A 13,034-nucleotide genomic window follows, 5' to 3' on the forward strand; every position below is an offset into this window, starting at 1 on the left:
TTCTGCACTAACGTGTTACACTAGTTCTGCATTAATGTGGATTACACTAGTTCTGTACTAGTTGTGCATTGCACTAGTTCTGCACTAGTTGTGCATTGCACTAGTTCTGCACTAATGTGTTACACTATTTCTGCACTAGTTGTGTGTTGTACTAGTTCTCCACCAGTTGTGCATTGCACGAGTTCTGCACCAGTTCTGCATTGCACTAGTTCTGCGCCAGTTGTGGGCTGGTTCTCTGCGCCGATGCTGCTCCGCCTGTGTTGCGCCGGGGGGGCGGGCACTCGCTCGGGAGACGGAAGTGGTGGGACTGAGAGGAGCGGATCGGGCGGCGCCGGATAGCAGGTACCTGGGGCTGGGCCGGGAGGGGAGGGGAGGCAGCCTGGACCCAGGGCCGGGGGTGCGGGCCGTGGGCCGTGGAGGAGAGTCTGTCCCTGTCCCTGTCCCTGTCCCGCGGCTGTTGCAGCGGCCGGTATGGGAGCGCCAGTTCCCGGCTGTGGGAGCGGCCGCGCAGCGCTGGGCCCCGACCCGGCCCTCGGCTCACACTCACTCACACACTCACGCAGACACACTCACTCACACACACACACTCACCCCCACACACACTCACACTCATCCCCACACTCACCCCCACACACACACTCACCCCCACACACCCTCACACTCACTCCCACACTCACGCAGCCACACTTACTCACACTCATACTCACTCACACTCATCCCCACACTCACGCCCACACACACACTCACTCCCACACTCACACTCATCCCCACACTCACCCCCACACACACACACCCCCACACTCACCCCCACACACACACTCACTCCCACACTCACACTCATCCCCACACTCACTCCCACACTCACACTCATCCCCACACTCACCCCCACACACACACACACACTCACTCCCACACTCACACTCATCCCCACACTCACCCACACACACTCACTCCCACACTCACACTCATCCTCACTCTCACCCCCACACACTCACTCCCACACTCACACTCACACTCACTCCCACACTCACACTCACACACACTCATCCCCACACTCACCCCCACACTCACACACACACACTCACTCATCCCCTCACTCACACATACACTCACACACACACGCAGACACACTCACCCTACACTCACACTTTCTTACCCACCCAGTGACCCTCACACTCACTCACACCCACTCACCCTCACCCACACACCCACTCACCCTCACCCACGCACACCCTCACACTCACACCCTCTCATTCATCTCCTCACACCCACTCACACTCCCACTCAGCCCCACCCACTCACACTCACCCTCAGACACCTTCACACTCACCCACTCACCCTCACACCTACCTCTGTGTGCTCTGGCAGTCACTGGAACTGCCCCAGCCTTCAGAGACCCGAGTATGATGCTGATCTTGGGTGCAGTGTGGAGTTTGGGAAATCATGAGGGGAATAGTCTCTTCCCTAGAGTAAGGGAATCAAGAATTGGAAGACAGGTTTAAGGTGAGGGGTGAAAGATTTGATAGGAACCTGAGTGGCAACTTTTTTACCCAATAATGGTGGATGTATGGAACGGGCTGCTGGAGGAGGTAGTTGAGGCAAGGGCTACTGCAACGTTTAAGAAACATTTAGACAGGTACATGGATAGGACAGGTTGCTGGTGCTGTTGAGGGTGTAATCAGATTAAAAGAGGGTACCCCAGCGAATGTGGAGAATTTGGATTCTCAGAAGGTAGACAAAAGTGCTGGAGAAACTCAGCGGGTGCAGCAGCATCTATGGAACGAAGGAAATAGGCAACATTTCGGGCCAAAACCCTTCTTCAGACTTGGATTCTCTTGGATTTTCAGAACCCTTTCGATAAGCTCCCACACAAACGACGCAAAATTAGAACGTGGAATTAGTTTTAAAATACTTATGTTGATGGAGGTTGGCCAATGGGAAACAAAATGTGGGAATAAGCAGGTTTTTCCTTACAATTAGCAGTCACTGATAGACACAAAATGCTGGAGTAACTCGGCAGGACAGGCAGCATCTCTGGAGATCACAGATAGATACAAAATGCTGGAGTAACTCAGTGGGTCAGGAAGCAATGGGTGACATTTTGGGTTGAGACCCTTCTTCAGACCATACCTATTGGGAGCCAACCTATTCACAATATACATTGATGATTTGGACGAGGGAATTAAATGTAATATGTACTTGGGTTTATGAATGGCACAAGGCGGGGTGGGAGGGTGAGGCGTGAGTTTGCAAAGCAGTTCCCGGTTGATTTGTCAAGGCGGAGGGAATGGCATGGCAGAGAATCAACGAGTCATGCAGCACGGAAACAGGCCCTTCGGCCCAACTCATTCATGTGGACCGTCATGCCCACCTACACTAGTTCCACCTGCCTGCATTTGGCCCATATCCCTCGTGACCTTTCCTATCCATGTACCTATCCAAGTGTCTTCCAAGTGCTGTTATAGTACCTGCCTCAACCCTCCTCTGGCAGCTCGTTCCTTATATATCCACCACTCTTGAGTGAAATCGTTGCCAATCAGGTTCCTATTAAAGCTTACCCCTCTCACCTTAAACATATCAGTTTAGTTTAGAGATACAGCGCGGGAACAGGCCAATAAACCAACAAACCTGTACATCTTTGGAGAGTGGGAGGATACCGAAGATCTCGCAAAAAACCCGTGCAGGTCACGGGGAGAACGTACAAACTCGTTACCGACAGCCCCCGTAGTCAGAATCAAACCCTAGTCTCTGGCGCTGTAAGGCAGTAGCTCTACCCCTGCGCCCCCACCGTGCCGCTCACAATGTCCTCTTTATTTTGGCTCTCCCACCCCGGGTAAAAAACGTTGCGCATTAACACTATGGATTCCCTCATGATTTTACACACAGTAGGTCTAGTACAATGAAGATAAACGTTGGTGGCAATAACAGGAGGGCAGCATGATCTGAATGTCAAAAGCCTAGGAATGGGAAGGTGCAGTGAACCGTCGATGCCCTTGTGCATTGGTCACTGAAGGTACCGCAGGAGATTGGGAAGGTGGGAAGGCAAACGGTACACTGAGCTCCATTGCTTCAAGAGTCAAATGTAGGTCTACCACCGATTTTCCGCCAACTGGTGTCCGGCACTTCCTTTAATCGAGACAAAATTACGAGAGCTCACTTGAAATTCTCACTTGGAAGTCTCCCCCGAAACTGGAAGCCCCCCCGCCTAAGTGGCGCCCAAGCCGGGTGAGACAGTTGATTTCGACCTCATCGGGACTTCCACAGCCGATCGGCGGGTCGAATTTTCACCCTGCGGCCGGAAATCTGAAACTGGCGGACAGGTCTGGTGACCTCTGTTGGTTCGGCAAAACAGATAATCCAGAAAGACTCTGGAACCAAGGGTGCCAGAATATCGATGGTGGACCCATATAGGGACAGCATGTGACAGTGGAGGCTCATAGTAAAATTTCACCCTGAGTTAATGAGGGAAGTTGAATGCCTTTATCTGAGAATGGCAGTTCTTGCTCTGGATGGAATTCAACAAAGGTTTGTCAGACTCATCCCTGGGATGGCAGGCCTGACATTGGCCAGAGATTAGATCAATTATAGTTTAGATGAATGAAATCACAGACACCCTCCGAATTATAATAGGACGGGACAAATCAGAAAAAGGATGGTCTATGTGATGGGGAAGTCCTGGATTGGCAGCACAGCTTAATAATAAGGTGTAAGCCATTTAAGAGATGAGGTACAGGTCCACCAGCAATTTTCAGGCACGCTTGGTTCCAGAGCCTCTCTGCCGGATCCAATTTGCAGGACCAAACTCCACCCGCCGATCGGCACGTAAGTCCCGATGAGGTCGAGATTGGCTGCCTCACCCGGCCGAGGCACCACATTTTTGGGGGGATTTCTGAGGGACATTTCAAGGTCGCTTTTGTAATTTTGTCTGGATTACATGTTGCCAGAAAATCAGTGGTGGACTTGTATTTTTAGTTTAGTTTAGAGATGCACCGCGGAAACAGGCTCTTCGGCCCACCGAGTCCACGCTGACCAGCGATCACCCCTTGCACTAGCAGTAGGGACAATTTATCATCTTTACCGAAGCCAATTAAACTAAAAAGTTGTATGTCTTTGGAGTGTGGTTGGAAATCTGATCACCCGGGGAAAACCCACATGGTCATGGGGCAAACGTACAAACTCCATACAGACAGCACCAGTAGTCAGGATCAAACCCAGGTCTCTGGCGCTGTAGGGCAGCAACTCTGCCGTGATGCCACCATGCTACCCAGCACCATTATAACGAACATTTAAAAAAAAATCCAGGTTATTATATTAATGAAATTTAAATTCCATGGCTGCCTTGGCAGAGATTGAACTCTTCTTTGCATTGTTGGTCCTGCCCTCGGGATTATGACTAATTTAGTGTTGCACCCACAATTGTATGTGTTAATAAGTAAGCATCTCACCTCGTTCTGGAGTCAAAGACAACCCAAGCCTCTGGACTGGAACTAATTCCCCTGAGTTTTGCTAACAGTCTGAATGAGGAACCAGACCCAAAACGTCACCTATTCGTGTTCTCCAGAGATGCTGCCTGCCCCACTGAGTCACTCCAGCCTTCTGTGTCTATCTCCTGAGTTTTTCTGTGAGGTAGCAGCGGCATTAACAAGCTGGTAGTTGCTGCTTTATGAACACTGGTTTTCCGGCACCCTTGGTTCCAGAGCCTATCTGGATGATCTGTTTTGCCAGACCAACAGAGGTCATGGGCTCTGAGAGCCGTCCGGTGGTACCAGGACAGTCCACCTAGGCAGCCGCGAGCGGGGCCGAGATACCGGCCCACAAAGTCGGCCGTGGAAGTCGGCTATGGGAACGGATCAGCCGGCTCTGGCCGGGCCGGAGTTCCAGAGCCCCGGGACAAATTCCACCCACCAATCGGCCGCGGAAGTCCCGATGAGGTAAAGATTGGCAGCCTCATCTGGCCTTGGAGCCACATTTTTTGGGGGGGGGATTTCGAGTGCTCGTATTTTTGTCAGGAATAAAGGAGGTGCCAGACCGCCAGTTACCGGAAAATCGGTGGTGGACCTGTATCATCTGGTGCAGAAAACTCTCCAGAATGGACCCTGATGGGTCTCGACCCGAAATGTCACCCACATTCCTTCTCTCCAGAGATGCTGCCTGACCCGCTGAGTTACTGCAGCATTTTGTGTCTATCCCTGTGCAACATCATTCCAAAACGCCTCAAAATATCTCATCCACAATGCACTGTTAGATCTCCTTATGATCTATGTTAATCTCGACCTCATAGGGACTCTCCTCTTTTCCTTTTTTCTTCCTGCCCCCACCACCCCCACATCAGTTTGAAGAAGGGTCTCGACCCAAAATGTCACCTATTCGCTCCATAGATGCTGTCTCACCCGCCGAGTTTCTCCATCATTTCTATCTACCTTCGATTTTTCCAGCATCTGCAGTTCATTCTTAAACATGTTAGATCTCTAATGATTCATGTTGTGTAGACAAACAGTCCATTTTGTGCATTGCAAAATTACGTGTACCAGTTAAAGAGCGATTCATGTATTTCTGGAGGAATCCAGATCAAATTAGGCTGATTCTTTGATTAGTGTAGAGAAATGATGCAGGAGCTTCTGGGAGCAGAGCGCAAGATCTGAGCCATTGGCAAGTGGAACAGCCAGAGATAAGGGAGATTTATTTTGAGTTTAGTGTAGATTAGTTTATAGTTTAGTTTAGATGACATTAGTGTAGTTTAGTTTAATGATATTGGGTGGAAACAGGACCTTCGGCCCACCGAGTCCACGCTGACCAGAAAAAGTACACTATTTCTCTTCCACACACTAGGGACAATTTACAGAAGCTAATTAACCTACAGACCTGAATGTCTGTGGAAAGCGTGAGGAGACCAGACTATCTGTGAAAGCCCACGGAGTCACAGGGAGATCGTACAAACTCAGTACAGACAGCACGCAAGGTCAGGGTTGAACCTGGGTCTCTGGCACTGTGAGGCAGCAACTCTACCGCTGAACCACTAAGGCATTGAGTATAAGACTCAGGAAGTTAAAATGCAAATTTGTCGGACTTTGGAGTATTATATGCAGTTCTGGTCGGCCTAATACAGGAAGGATGTGGGGAGGCTACAGAAGAGATTGACGAGAACATGCATTGATTAGAGGGTTTTAACTATAAGGAGAGTTTGGACTGACTTGGATTGTTTTCTCTTGAATGCCAAAGGTTGAGGAGAGACCGGATTAAAGAATGCGGATCTCTAGTGTTGTAATACAGTGGAATTGTTATAAAATGCACTATGTTGAAGGATGCAGGAAGTAAATTCAAATAGGCGATATGATAAATACTCAAATTACAGAGGTGTACAACATCGAAAGCTCCTTTATCCCAATGATAGACACAAAATGCTGGAGTAACTCAGAGGGACAGGCAGCATCTCTGTCTGTCCCGCTGAGTTAAGGGCCTGTCCCACATACGTGTCCTTGTCACGCAAATTACGCAACCTCGTGGTCGCTTTGAGCCGCGATGGTCCCGCGAAGGTCGTTGCGATTACATGCGTACGCACAGCCGTCTGGAGCGCGTGACGTCATTTGAAGATGGACACAAAGTTGGAGTAACTCAGCGGGACTGGCAGCATCTCTGGAGTGAAGCAATGTGTGACTTTCGTGTCAAGACTCTTCTTCAGTCTGAAAAGAAGAGTCTTGACCCGAAACGTCACCCATTGCTTCTCTCCAGAGATGCTGCCGGTCCCGCTGAGTTACTCCAACATTTTGCGTCTATCTTCAATTTTCTTGGCCCCGCTCTGGGAGTAGAAGCGGGGGCGGATCCGGACCACAACGGCCTTGCGCCCCAGGCCGAGCTCGGCGATCGTTTGCCTGCTTCTGCTGCTGTTGAAGGTGAGACGTTGCGTCGCGCCAGGGTTGTAGGCATGTCCCACTTTGGCCGTCAGTTCAGCGACAGGCCGTTGGCGCACGAAGATTTCGTTCACTACAAATATTTCGGAGCCCCGCGCAATGTCGCATACAACTGCATACCCCTCCGCGCTTCTCAGTGGGTTGGTCCTGCGCGGCCACATGATGCCCGTACGCCTCAACGCGACCACGAGGTCGCGTAATTTGCGTGCCAAGGACACATAAGTGGGACAGGTCCTTTATTCCAGCGGGACAGACAGAGAAGGAATGGGTGACATTTCGGGTCGAGACCCTTCTTCAGATGTGTTGTGTCTTCAGTTTAACCAGCATCCGCAGTTCCTTCCTACACCCTTCACCCCAAGTCCATCCATCATCAAAGACCCATTTTACCCACCACATCATATTCTATGCTTGTATTTCCATCAACATCCCCCACACAGGGAGAACGTGCAAACTCCACCTAGAGAGCACCGGAGTTCAGGATTGAACTTGGGCTACCGAGGGTGTAAGGCAGTAGCTCTGTCGGTTGCGCCACTAAGGTGGGAGTACTTTTAGGGGTTAGAGATGATGGAATCAGATGGGTAGCTTTTGCAAAGAGTTAGTAGCATCAGGATGGGCTGAGCTGCCTGTCCCGCTGAGTTACTCCAGCATTTTGTGTCTATCTTTGGTGTACACCAGCTTCTGCAGTTCCTTCCTGCACAAACTATTAAGATCTGTCAGCAATGTTGACATTGGCCTTGCTCTATCACCTGGTCCGTGAAAAAATACCTCTAACTCAGTCTCTGCAGGGATTTCACAGAGAGTTACACGACCAATATAACTTGCTGCCAGCAGGGAGTTGCTAAATATAACTGTGGAGCATTGTCACGTGCAAGATTTTCGAGTGTAGTTACGTGAGGTTAAAATAGAATGGATTGGAAAGAACTGTTTCCCTTTGATGAAGAGTTGATAACAAGGGAGGGGTGAGTTTAAAGCTGTCACAGGAAGAATTGTAGGGGAATTGAGAACTTTCTATCGCTGAGAGAGAGGAAAGTCACTACCGAAAGAATGGTGACAGTAGAAAATTGAACTTAAAATATCGAAAACTGCAAAAAGCTAAACATAAGAACAGAAACGTTGGTATTGTTATGTGTATTATGTGTGTGTGTATTTTACATATATATGTGTTTGTTATATATAATACATACACACACTGAATATTTTTTTTAGTTTATTATATTGATAACAGAGAACTCTGTTTAAAGAAGGGTCCCGACCCGAAACGTCACCTATTCCTTTGGTCCACGGATGCTGCCTCACCCGTTGAGTTTCTCTGTTTGCATAGTCTGTTGTGCTGCTGCAAGTAGGAATTTCATTGTTCTATCTTGGACATCTATATCTATATACTATTAAAACTGTGTGCGTGTGAGGGTGTATGTCATATTCCTGCCCTTTAATTCGTTACTCCACCAAAACCACACGCATAAACGCCGAGATTTTTACCATTTCCCTAGCCATTTCACTTTTACATTCGCTCATCCACTCCTCATTAAATGTAGTCTTTTTTCAGTACACATTTTTAATAAAATCTACCCAAAATCTACCTGATAGAAGTATAAACCCGGCTCTGTCACGCTGGCCGAAGCCAAACATCGCCGTCCTCGCTGGCTTGCACTGTCCGAAAATCCCACGCGTCAACGGCCTGTCGGCCCGCAGACGCATTGAGGGCGTACGCAGCGTCTCGACGGTCGTACGCAGCGTCTTGATGTCGTACGCAGCGCCTTGACGGCGTATGCCAAGCGCGTGGCGTTGCGCGATGACGTCAGGCCACCCCCTCCCCTTGCAACCGCGCGTTGCAGGAACAGACCCAACGGGTCTGCACTTGGTCGAGATTTATGTTCTTAAGCTGGTAAAGAGTGCAGAGAAGATCCATGAAGACATTGCCAGGACTTGAGGGCCTGAGCTATAGGGAGAGGTTGAACAGGCTCGGACTTTATTCCTCTGAGTGGAGGAGAATGAGAGGTGATTTGATAGAGGTGCACGGGATCATGAGGGGAATAGATAGGATGAATACACAGAGTCCTTTACCCAGAGTAGGGGAATCAAGAACCAGAGGTTTAAGGTGAGGGGAAAGATTGAATAGAAACTGAGGTGGGAGAGCGAGCTGCTAGAGGAAGCATTTGAGCCAGGTGTTATAACAACATTTAAAAGGCATTGGGATAGGTACATGGGTAGGAAAGGATCAGAGTAGGGGTGGGGAACCTTTTCATGGTGAAAGGCCGCATTAAGTTAGCTGTAATCTAATGGCCGCATCCAAGAAACTTCAATTAGATATACTTCAAAATGTACATTATTTTGTTAAAATAGCCCTCATAATTTACTGATGTTTTAATTGTGGCCGTCAGTCGGGGAGGATTATTTCGTTGAATCTTCTTTTACTCTTTGGTATTTTAAATACGTTCATTTTAAGATTAAAATAAAAATAATAAAAGACGAACAAAAATATATGAATAAAAATAAAAGATTTGTTCTATAAAATTTGGATTCGTTCAAAAGGCCGCACTTAATGGCCTAGAAGGCCACATGTGGCCTTAAGGCCGCAGGTTCCCCACCCCTGGATTAGAGAAATATGGGCCAAACTCAGCCAGGTGGGTCTAGTGTAAATGGGGGATCTTGGTCGGCATGGGCAAGTTAGGCCGAAGGGCCTGTTTCCATGCTGTATGATTCTGACTCTGTCACACAGCTTCAGTGGAAGTTGCTGAAGTGGCGGTGCTGGCTCGAAGGGCCGAATGGCCTCTTCCTGCACCTTTTTCCATGTTTCTATGAACAAGAATCAGAGATAACGTTCCAAGTCTTTGGCAACGATATCTCTTTGGTCTGAAATGTTAACTTGAATTCTCTTTACACATTTGCAGCTTGACCTGTTGGGTGTTTTTCTGTGGGTGAAGAGGTTTCTGCCAGAAATGTTAATTCTGTTTCTCTTTCCACAAAGGAGTTTAAAAGTACTTGGATTTGCACTTGAAGTGCTGAATCCTGTGGTAAAGAGGGCGTGTGGTGTGCTTGCCTTCATTGGTGGTGGTGTTCAGTACAAGAGTCAGGAAGTCATAATGCAGCTCTCGAGGACTTTGGTTAGGCCGCATTTGGATTATTGCGTGCAGTTCTGGTCGCCCCCATTACAAGAAGGACGTGGAGTCTTTGGAGAGGGTGCAGAGGAGGTTTATCAGAATGATGCCTGGATTAGAGGGCATTAGTTACAATGAGAGCTTGGACAAACTTGGAGTGTTTTCTTTGGAGCGTTGGAAGACCTGATAGAAGTATAGAAACATATAAATTAGGTGCAGGAGTAGGCCATTCGGCCCTTTGAGCCTGCACCGCCATTCAATATGATCATGGCTGGTCATCCAAAGTTATAAAGTAGAATGTATTATGCATATATCAAATATCAAATTCTACAGGGCATAGCTTCAAGGTGAGAAGGGCAAAGTGAGGGAGATGTGTGGGGCAGGTTTTTTTTCCACACAGAGAGTGGTGGTGCCTGGTACCTATTGGCAGGGATGCTGGAGATGCTGCTGAGTTACTCCAGCACTTTGTGTTTATCCTCGTTATAAACTAGCATCTGCAGCTCCTTTCTGCACACTCTATGTAGCGTATTTTCGTTATAGCACTACACCCCCCCCCCCCCCCCACCATTTCCGCCAGTTACCACCATGCAACAGCAGCTCCCGGTTGAGGTGTTGGTACCGGGCCCGTCCCTGGCGCACTGCGTGTGGGGCCGGGGTCTGAACCCCCCCCAGTTTAACCCCCACCAACGCCGTGTTTCTTCCATCTCGGCCTTGGGTTAAACTTTATCCTCCCCTCACTCTTATAGCGGATGATCAGCAATAATGGACACCATCTCCTCCCCCCCTCCCCTTGTTATTGCAAGGGTTTACTGTGATTCTGCCTTGAGAAGTTGCATATTTATTCTTCGTATTACTATTAAGCTGCATCTGTATTGTTATATCAGGCCCATGTAAGGCCAAGGAGGGTGTAGGATTATCCTGAGTTCACTGTACAGGTATTTCCAAGAAAGCGAATGGTATGTTAGCATTCATAGCAAAAGGATTTGAGTATAGGAGCAGGGAGGTTCTACTGCAGTTGTACAGGGTCTTGGTGAGACCACACCTGGAGTATTGCGTACGGTTTTGCTCTCCAAATCTGAGGAAGGACATTATTGCCATAGAGGGAGTGCAGAGAAGGTTCACCAGACTGATTCCTGGGATGTCAGGACTTTCATATGAAGAAAGACTGGATAGACTCGGCTTGTACTCGCTAGAATTTAGGAGATTTGAGAGGGGATCTTATAGAAACGTACAAAATTCTTAAGGGGTTGGACAGGCTAGATGCAGGAAGATTGTTCCCGATGTTGGGGAAGTCCAGGACAAGGGGTCACAGCTTAAGGATAGAGGGGAAATCCTTTAGGGCCGAGATGAGAAAAACATTTTTCACACAGAGAGTGGTGAATCTCTGGAACTCTCTGCCACAGAGGGTAGTTGAGGCCAGTTCATTGGCCATATTTAAGAGGGAGTTAGATGTTTCTATGTTTCTATGATGGCTGCACAGTGGGGCAGCTGGTAGAACTGCTGCCACACAGCGCCAGAGACCTGGGCTTCGATCCTGAACTCAGGTGCTGTCTATGTAGAGCTTGCACGTTCTCCCTGTGACCGCATGGGTTCCCTCCGGCTGCTCCGGTTTCCTCCCATACCCCAAAGACGTGCGGGTTTGTAGGTTAATTGGATCTCTGTAAATTGCCCCTAGTGGATGAGAAAGTGGGATAACATAGAACTAGTGTGGAATGGGTGATCGATGGTCGGCGTGGACTCTGTGAGTATCTTAATCACTCAATGTGTCTTTTCGTAATGTGAATTTGATATAATGTTGGTTAATTGGCTTCTGTAAATTGTCCCTAGTGGAAAGAGAGTGGATGAGAAAAGGAGATAATATAACATAGAATGGGCCACCGGTGTGGACTCGAAGGGACGTTTAGATGCCGTATCTGTAAACTGATGTGTTTTACCCAGGCTATGTTAGTTATAGCACAAACACGATCGTGAAAATCTTTGTTTTGAAGTCAGCTACAGCTTGATCTGCTGCATCGTGACGTTCTATAATGAGAGGTTCGTTAGGAATGTAACCATCACGTTAGAGCATAATTACCTGTATCAAGCTTGGACGGGAGGAGTTTTGACAGAAGAACATTTATCAATCTACAGAAAGTATCAAACTATCTGAATTTATCAAACTTTGTTTATCAAACTGTCAGAAAAGGGCACTCGACCTGAAAAGTCACCAATGCACGTTCCCCAGAGATGCTGCCTAACCTGCTGTGTTATTCCAGCACTTTGTGTCTATCTTTCATCACCTATCCACGTTCCCCAGAGATGCTGCCTGACCCGCTGAGTTTCTCCAGCACTTTGTGTCTATCTTTGGTATAAACCAGCATATACAGTTCCTTGTTATCACTGCAAGTATGTTTGCTTACTCATACACATGTGAGGGCACAGTTTAAGATGTCCTTTTGTAGTGGAACATCCGGGCAAGTCAGCTGAGATCATGGTATTGGAGTCGTTTAGTTTAGAGACACAGCGCAGAAACAGGCCCTTCGGCCCACCGAGTCCGCATCGACCAGCGATCACCCTGTATGCTAGCACTATCCTACACGTTAGAGACAATCGTTACAGAAGCTAATTAACCTACAAACCTGTATGTCTTTGGAGTGTGGGAGGCAGCAACTCTACCATGCGTCACCATGTAAACGCCCAAACCCATGGAACTATTTCCTAACAGGAAGCATGCACTGTGACGATGCGACGATATAACCAAGAGTACAGTTGCTGCAGGAAATAAAGCTTCCAGCAGCCAGCCTCAACTCTGCCTCGACACAGTGATCATGTGAAGTGTGGTCGTATCCTGGAAACGCCGTTGTGTACACACTAATATTGCTAATCCAATAATCTTCAGATCAAGAAGGTTCTCAACCCCAAACGTCATCTATTCCTTCTCTCCAGAGATGTTGTCTGTCCCGCTGATTTACTCCAGTATATATTTGGTTTAAAGCAGCACCTTCAGTTCCTTCCTGCACAATCCTTTCAGATCAACTGTAAACAATTT

The 13,034-nt window shown here is 48.1% G+C and overlaps 1 protein-coding gene across 4 annotated transcripts in view; it reads left to right on the top strand.

Annotated features, from left to right (window-relative positions):
• Positions 1 to 204: 204 nt before the first annotated feature.
• anxa7 (annexin A7) overlaps positions 205 to 13,034 on the top strand; it is a 56,778-nt gene continuing 43,948 nt past the window's right edge. For all 4 annotated transcript variants that reach the window (XM_033012885.1, XM_033012886.1, XM_033012887.1 and 1 more), the window contains exon 1: positions 205 to 342. The gene's annotated coding sequence lies outside the window, so the exon portion shown is untranslated. The remainder of the gene's footprint in view (positions 343 to 13,034) is intronic.

This window comes from Amblyraja radiata, chromosome 37 (assembly GCF_010909765.2).
Source record: "Amblyraja radiata isolate CabotCenter1 chromosome 37, sAmbRad1.1.pri, whole genome shotgun sequence".
Taxonomy (NCBI): Eukaryota; Metazoa; Chordata; class Chondrichthyes; order Rajiformes; family Rajidae; genus Amblyraja; species Amblyraja radiata.